General features: G+C 41.2%; 1 long non-coding RNA gene across 1 annotated transcript; it reads left to right on the forward strand.

The window, feature by feature from the left end:
• Nucleotides 1–2,424: 2,424 nt before the first annotated feature.
• Nucleotides 2,425–5,509, forward strand: LOC121316568. The gene is made up of 3 exons (XR_005950417.1): nt 2,425–2,930; nt 3,590–3,993; nt 4,665–5,509. It is a non-coding gene; the product is annotated as an uncharacterized LOC121316568 (long non-coding RNA).
• The last annotated feature ends 2,159 nt before the right edge of the window (nt 5,510–7,668 follow it).

Raw genomic sequence — 7,668 nt, forward strand, 5'->3', positions numbered from 1 at the left:
TAGGGTCGTATATGTAAGTGCTGACTGTATTATATTTTTTATAACAAGTTGGTATTGCAGAGTCCCACAAGATGCACAACACGGTAAATCACAGTGTTTAATATGGGTATAATTTCTCTTTCTCAACACAATTCAGAATTGCAGTAAGTGAATTATCAGCTTTTTATTAGGGATGCCACTGATTTACCCTGGAAATTACAAGGCAGCTTAATACATAGCTCTATGTGCTCCAAACCCTTTGGTGAAGAATGAATGAATCACATCCTGGAGTTGATACAACAGGCCAGTTAACCAGTCCTTATCTGCTCTATTGGAAACCTTCTACAGTGTCTTATGAAATGGAAAAGCATCTACAATAAAACCTGCCTACCGTAAGCACCATACTTTTCATACACGTTAAATTAGCTACGATATAAAAAAATTTAAATAAGATACATTGACAAACGTTTCGACTGGAAGTTTTTTCATTGTCTTCAATTTTTAGTATTTCTTAATTCAATGTAACAGAGGGGGCAGAGCGAACCAGTGACCTTGCACACTGCAAGCAAGCTTCTTAACCACTGTGCAAAGGAGCCGGACTCACCTGCAGTCATTTGTTTTAGAGCTTTTAACCAACTCTCTAACGGGAAAGAATCGGTAACATCATTGCATCACACAACACTGCCTGATACACTCACACTATTGAGTGTTTATTAGTTATCGATGTTAAATGAACTGCATATTGTGAGTTCTATATACTTTATCACCATGATGTCTGCTGCTGAGGTGTGGCCACCAATAAGCTCAGTTAATAAATCCTCAGTCCCAACATGTCAGTTTTCTAAGAGCTGGCAGGTGTAGCACAGTCAAGCCGCAGCAGTGGAACCAAATAAGTGAATTCAAAACATCAATACACCCCTAAAATCATTGTACCAAACTGAAAGTGCTTCTCCCCTGCAAGGCGCGATCAAAGGATGTCAAGCTAAGAAGCAGAACTCTGTGGTTCAGTTAAAACATTTAAAACATTGGACGATTAAGTTATTATTGATCAACCTACAAAAAGGTTCCAAAACAGTCTCAAGTGTAAACTATTGGCTGTGGGATTTACAGTCTATATTTATTGAAGAAAAAAACAACAACTATTAAGCAGTTTTTAATATACACGTTTTTAAAAATCTGCTTTATTTGTTCTGTTCATGACTAACCTTTACTTAGTTCATTGTCAGTTTCATTGAAAAGAGGGAAAAGGTTGGTGAAGAGAAGACCGTTAGGAGGCTGAGGCATGTGGCCAATTGTGTTGTCAATGATCTGAATCGACTTTGCCGTTGAAGTGAATTCCGAGAGGGTCCTCAGGTATGATTCTTAAAGCAAGTGACGTCAACTGTACCGATATCGAGAATACAGCTCAGTTGAAACTCAATGTGGTAGTGGGTTAAATGCAAGTGACCATTTGGGATGTTCATATGGAATGAGTGGATGCAAAATAAAACTCCTATTGCTTAGCAGTTTCACTCATTCCATGTTTTAAAATCAATCAGCATCTAGGAACCGGACCAGCATTGATGGGCTGAAATGCCCTCTCCCTTGTTCGTATTTTCTTAAAGTATATTTGATAAATGGTAAAAATCATCTCTTTCTTTCAAAGGCAAAATAAGTTACTCAGTGTTTGCTGGTAAACACATTCCTGAACACCAGAGTTAACCCCCTCCCACCCAAGTGAGATGACCTACAAAACCAGCTTTGATATAATTACATCCCCTTCAGAATGTAGGCAGGGGGTGGGACACAGCCATTGTCAACTTTTTCCCCACTCCCAAAACCCACTCAATTTTGCTTAATTCCCTGCATGGAAAGGATTTTGATTGAATCCTCTCCCAGGTCTACTGGACACATCGCCCCTAAAAAATTTAACAGTAAAAACCGCTTTTTACAGCAGTCTACCCCAGACAGTGGAGATTGGTTTTAATGATATACAGACAAAATTCTAGACTAATCTAATATATTTATATATTATTTTTCTTTCATTGACAAAATATTTAGGTGTAGTATCACTAAAATAATGTTTTTTTATGCAATTGTTTCACCAAGAAGTCGTTCTCAATGTTCTTGTAATAATGAAGCCAGTTCCAAAATGAAATAACTGTACAGGTGAGTTTGATTACCTTTTTAAATGCATTACAGCCATCGAGTACTAATGAGATCCAGAACCACTGAAACACGTGCTGCTCTAGTGGAGCTTTCAAGGGGGTTCCTTAACAGTGTCGTTCTGCTTTCGCTAGATAAAGATCTGAACTGGGAGGATTCAAACTGGAGATCCTGGTATGAGAAGGAGAGCAATGAAGCAGTGAGTGTCCTCTTTTCATACGGGACATGCAGTTTGTGGTGTCGGAATTGCAAAATAGAGCCTTGCTGTACAGTACTGTGCTACTCTACTGTACAGTACTGTGCTACTCAGCTGTACAGTACGGTACTGTGCTGTGGTGTGCTATACCCTACTGTACTGGTTAAACATCTGGAATATCTTCCTTTGTACTAAAATGTGTGACACATTTTTTTCCTGAATCTGTAATCGTCTAGCTTCTAACTTCTGGTTGACTGGAACTCTTGTACCCCTACAGGTTCAGGAGGAGAGTGTCAGTGCAGAACTGTGTGTCTCTCTCTGTCCCTGCTTCCTCTCGCTGTCTCTATCCCTGCAGGTTGAGGAGGGGAGTGTCAGTGCAGAACTGTGTGTCTCTCTCTGTCCCTGCTTCCTCTCGCTGTCTCTATTCCTGCAGGTTGAGGAGGGGAGTGTCAGTGCAGGACTGTGTGTCTCTCTCTGTCCCTGCTTCCTCTCGCTGTCTCTATGTATCCCTGCAGGGTCAGGAGGAGAGTCAGTACAGGACTGTGTCTCTCTGTCCCTGCTTCTACCCAGTAGAGACATGGACCCCAACCTGGTGTCACTGAGACAGCAGGTAACCCTTCACTCCACTCCACTGTGCTACTGGGACTGGGACTGGGTTAATGGGACTCGATTAATGGGGCCGGAGATGTACTGGTTTTTACCAGGACTGGGTGACTCGAGCCTGGAATGGAGTATAGAGTCCAAGAGCAACCAGACTAATCCCAGGGCTTAAAGTACTAAGCAACAAAGATAGGCTGAAAGAACTGAACCTATTTAGCCTAGAACAAAGAAGAATTAGGGGTACATGATTGATGTCTTTAAAATCTTAAAGAGTTTACATGATTAACCCAAACCAATACTTTAGGCACATTACAGAATCCAGGACCAGAAGACAGATGGAAATTAAGTGGAGATAGACTTAGAACAGTGGGAAAGAGTCACTTCTTCACACAGAGAGTGGTGTGGGTGTGGAATGTGTTACCTAATCATGTTATTGATGCTGAATCACTTTAAGACTTAACTTGATAAAGTTCTGAAATGAATCAGCTCCTAGGAACTGGACAACAATTGATTTGCCGAATGGCCTCCTCTCATTCAGGAATTTCCTTATGTTCTTATCTCTAATTCTCTTGCTTCTACCCTGCTATAATGCTGCACTTGTGCTGTTGTTATTGGTGCTTGTATTGTGCATGCTGCTCCCTGACCCCTGTGCTCTGTCTCTCTCCTCAGTTCTTGTTGAAGGTGCTGAGTGGCTGGGTGCAGTCTGTCCCTCATGATGACTCAGGACCAGGTCTGGCCCGCACTGGCTGTGGAGCTGGCCCCCATGCTGCTGCTCAGTGCTGATGTAATGAGGCGCCACCTAGTGTGTGAGCTGTACAACTACGGCTGGACCTGCTTGCTGAAGAGGCAAGAGTCACAGAGCACCCCCTGAACAAACACTGGACCATCAGAGACTCCCTGCTTTCTTCTCTCAGGAGATGCTGCAGGTTGAGGATCAGGAGGTCCTGGCCTCTCAGCTGCTCATCCTGACAGGTCAGAGACTGGCCTTCATCCTTCTGCACATCCAAACCAAGGAGGGCATGGAGCTGCTGGCCAGGACGCCCCCCACTTTGTGCACCTGGCTCAAAGCAGTGGTAATACAGCATCCCTTTAAGCCTCTGCTGTTGCCTCAAGGCAACAAAATATAACTTTGTCACTATCACCCCCCTGTATAAAAATATTTAACTTTCAATGCATGGTGTTGCTAGTAGGCAACATATTTAGCAATCCAATAAAAACCTGGGATCGGTATGATGCAATTTGAGGAGGTGGGACATCTTTTCAGGAAGCTGGACCCCAGACTTTAACAATTTAATGTCATTTTTTGATAGCTTGATACATACAAAGTTTATTTTTTATTTTTATGAAACACCAAAGACACATATGGGTGTGTTTTGGGGTATTTTTAATTTCTGCCTCTATTTTAATTTTTTTAATTAGATTTTGTTGCCTCAAAAGCACATTGTGCAATGGGAATAAACTTAAAACCAATGTAAATCATTATATAGATACATATTTTCAGTCAATTATGTCAATGATGTCAATTATATTCACAGGTAAGATGGATACAGGAACATTTTATGGAAGAAAACAAACTTCTATTGCTGTTAGAAGTATCCCTTCAGATAGCGAGGACAGTGAGCTTGAGTTTAGTGGTAGTGATTTCGTTCAGGTACAAGTAAAAATGTAGATAAAATATTTGCAGTTAGTTTTTATTTATATTGAAAATGAAGTATAATAATAATCTATTTTTTTTTCTTTTCAGCCAGTGAACTGCAATCCAAATCGGAAGATGAAAATACAGAATTGGAGCCACAAGATACCCAAAGAACAACAGGGAACCCTACATAGAGAATACCTCGTGATTCCAATATTGCAGCTATTCCCCCATAGCTAGACAAACTTCCTGAGTCAGATCATGTACTCTCTCCATTGTAGTATTTTCAGTTGTTTTTTGCACTGTGGAGGACTGGGGCTCATTGACCTGTAGGGGGCCTTCTTCCTGAAGGCCACGCTGGTGAGCAGTGAGGACTGGAACCAGCCGTCCAGACAGGAAGAGATAATGTGTCAATATTACACAGAGACAGACTGGCACAGCTACTGTGAGCAGTCCTTTCCAGATACATATATATGGTCTAGTGACAGTCCATATGTGATTTATTCTCTAAATATACCAAGTTGCTTCATGCTTGCATTCGGAAAGCACACTTACCGTGAGCAGTAACACTAAAGTGTTGGTTAGTTGTGAAGGAAATTAGATTATTTAATTAGATAATTTGCATTATTTAGGGTGCCAGACTGTCAGGGAACAAAACACTGATCTTTGATCTCCAGGTGCCACAATTACAGCAAACAGATATGGAATTGTTGCAATCAGTGTGATATGTAGTTAAACATTATCCAACACAAGCACAGGGAATTACAGCCCGCATGTCAGGATCACAGGTTTATTGCCCCCAATTCTCCTATACTCTTGAGGTCAGGGCAGATATACTGTGACACAGTGCACAAGCCACTCTCAGACAACCAAAAACAGCAGAACATTCCAGTATTTATTTTGCCATTAGCGTTGTCTCTTGCACAGCAGACAACCAACTGATAAAATTATAACAACGTTATAATGTATTTAATATAGATGATATATATATATATATATAATATATGATATATATTATATATTATATATATATATTATAGTATATATATATCATATATATAGTTAATTAAAACATTATTTATATATTAAGTTAAAGTTAATAAGTATTGTCTCATTTCACTTGGCAGTCCTCTTGCTCATCCTAAGTGCTCAGGAGAAGACACTCTTATAGTATAAAAGATATGGTAAACTGCACATATTAACTTATACAAGAGACGGTGCCACATTTTCACTAAGAGACATGGTCAACTGGACATATAAATGTTTACAGTAACACAAAAACACGTTAACTTCAGCAAATTACAAGCATGTAATATATAATGTCTATTAAGGGGAGATCACTTCCAGGATTTCTTGTAAGGCCAGTGTAACTCCTCAAAACATTCTGGCAACTCATTGTTGGAGATCTTTCCAGCACGGCTGCCCAAGAGAGGTCCTGCTGTCAAACCAGATGTCCAGCATGTCCTCTCCTTTCGCATAGTCTTGCACCTCACCCCCTTGCTCTGTCAGGAGACAGACAGACAGGCCGGGTCACACAGGAGCCTCAAGTGCAAAAAAGATCACTACCAGGAACCTGGGTTACGCACTCGCAGCCCTGCACCCAATCCCAAAGTTTTATTATGTGCCCATTTCAAGCAGCCAGAGCAGATAAAACATAAACAAATCTTATTTTAAATTATTTGATTTAATTAGAATTTAAAAAATTATTTTAATTATTTTACCCCTGATTTTGTCCCCAATTTAGAATGTCCAATTATGTTCCCTGACCACAGCAATTCTCCACACAGCTCAGGAGAACTGAAGGTCAGCAGGCATCCTCCAATCCCCAAACCAATTGTCTCTGCACCCATGAACTACTTGACAGCGGATGACCGCGAGCTAACGGCCTCTGGAGGACAATCCCTGCATGTGTCCATGACGGGAGGAGAAACAGTGCTTGTTGGTTTATTCTCTTCAGCCCGCGGGAGAGTCAGCAAACGCTGGCTCCGCACAGCCAGGAGATGAACATGTGCTTTGTATGACACACACTACCTATCATAAGCTGGATGAGTGGAAGTTGTTATCAAGGTGTCTCTCTCGTACTGTATAGAAAGCTTGCCCCACTCCACTCTTAAGAGAAGATCTTCACCTTCTTGAGAACATCCGCAGGCAGTAGCTGCTCCAAAAGCAGGTCCCACCAGCAGTCACTGCCATGCTTCTCAAACAGCATGGACAAGTGTTCCACTGTGTGCCTGCAACACACATAACAAGAAAAGATTAGGAACAAGAAGAGGCTGATTGGCCTATCATGGCTCATCCCTTGTTGGCACACCATTCGCCCTGACAATTGGGATCTAATATAACAGGACATAATCTAGTATTTTTGTAATGTTTCCAGTGTTTTAGATCCTACTACGGCACTGACAGTCTATTCCATGCATTTATAACTTGATGTGCAAAAAAGTGCTTCCTACCTTCCATTCTACACATACTTTTACTCAGTTTCCATTCAAGCCCTCACTCTCGTTCTACTCTGCTAAATTTGAAGCAGTGCCTTGGGGAAACACAAAGACAAGACTCTTAGCTGCCAGCAGTATCTTCAGCTGGTGAAGCAGGTCAGTGTACCTACTGTAAGGGCGTTTGTGTCAAACCAGAGTTTACAGGCTTTAGGGCCCTGGGTTTGAGGAACATAGACTACATCTAGTAGAAGCTGTTAAAGTGGGCGATTAAAAGGTTAATGATTATAATGGAGTGGTTCATTGTTTAAATCAGCAGTTTTCAAAGGGGGGTACTCGACCGCTCCTCAGGGGGTACACGAGAAAAATTCTGTAATGGTGGACAACGGATTTTTATTTATTTATTTATTTACCACATTGTAGTACTTTGCGACTTAGCAATCGAATTAACAACGTTGAATCTCCTTTCAAATAAAACTACAACCGTACTGGTGTACGTTTCTTTTCTGTTGGGCGAGGTTAACTATAAACACCCAACCGGCTGCTGACAGCGAGTGAGCGTTGAGCGCACACCTGGCTAAATTACATATTTAAATACAGTAGCAGGGCGGTGATTCTGTAGGGTCTGTAGGCTGAAAAGGAAAACAATTGTGTAGTATTTACTAGGTATGTTTGCT

The sequence above is a fragment of the Polyodon spathula genome, chromosome 6, assembly GCF_017654505.1.
Source record: "Polyodon spathula isolate WHYD16114869_AA chromosome 6, ASM1765450v1, whole genome shotgun sequence".
In the NCBI taxonomy this organism is placed as follows: domain Eukaryota; kingdom Metazoa; phylum Chordata; class Actinopteri; order Acipenseriformes; family Polyodontidae; genus Polyodon; species Polyodon spathula.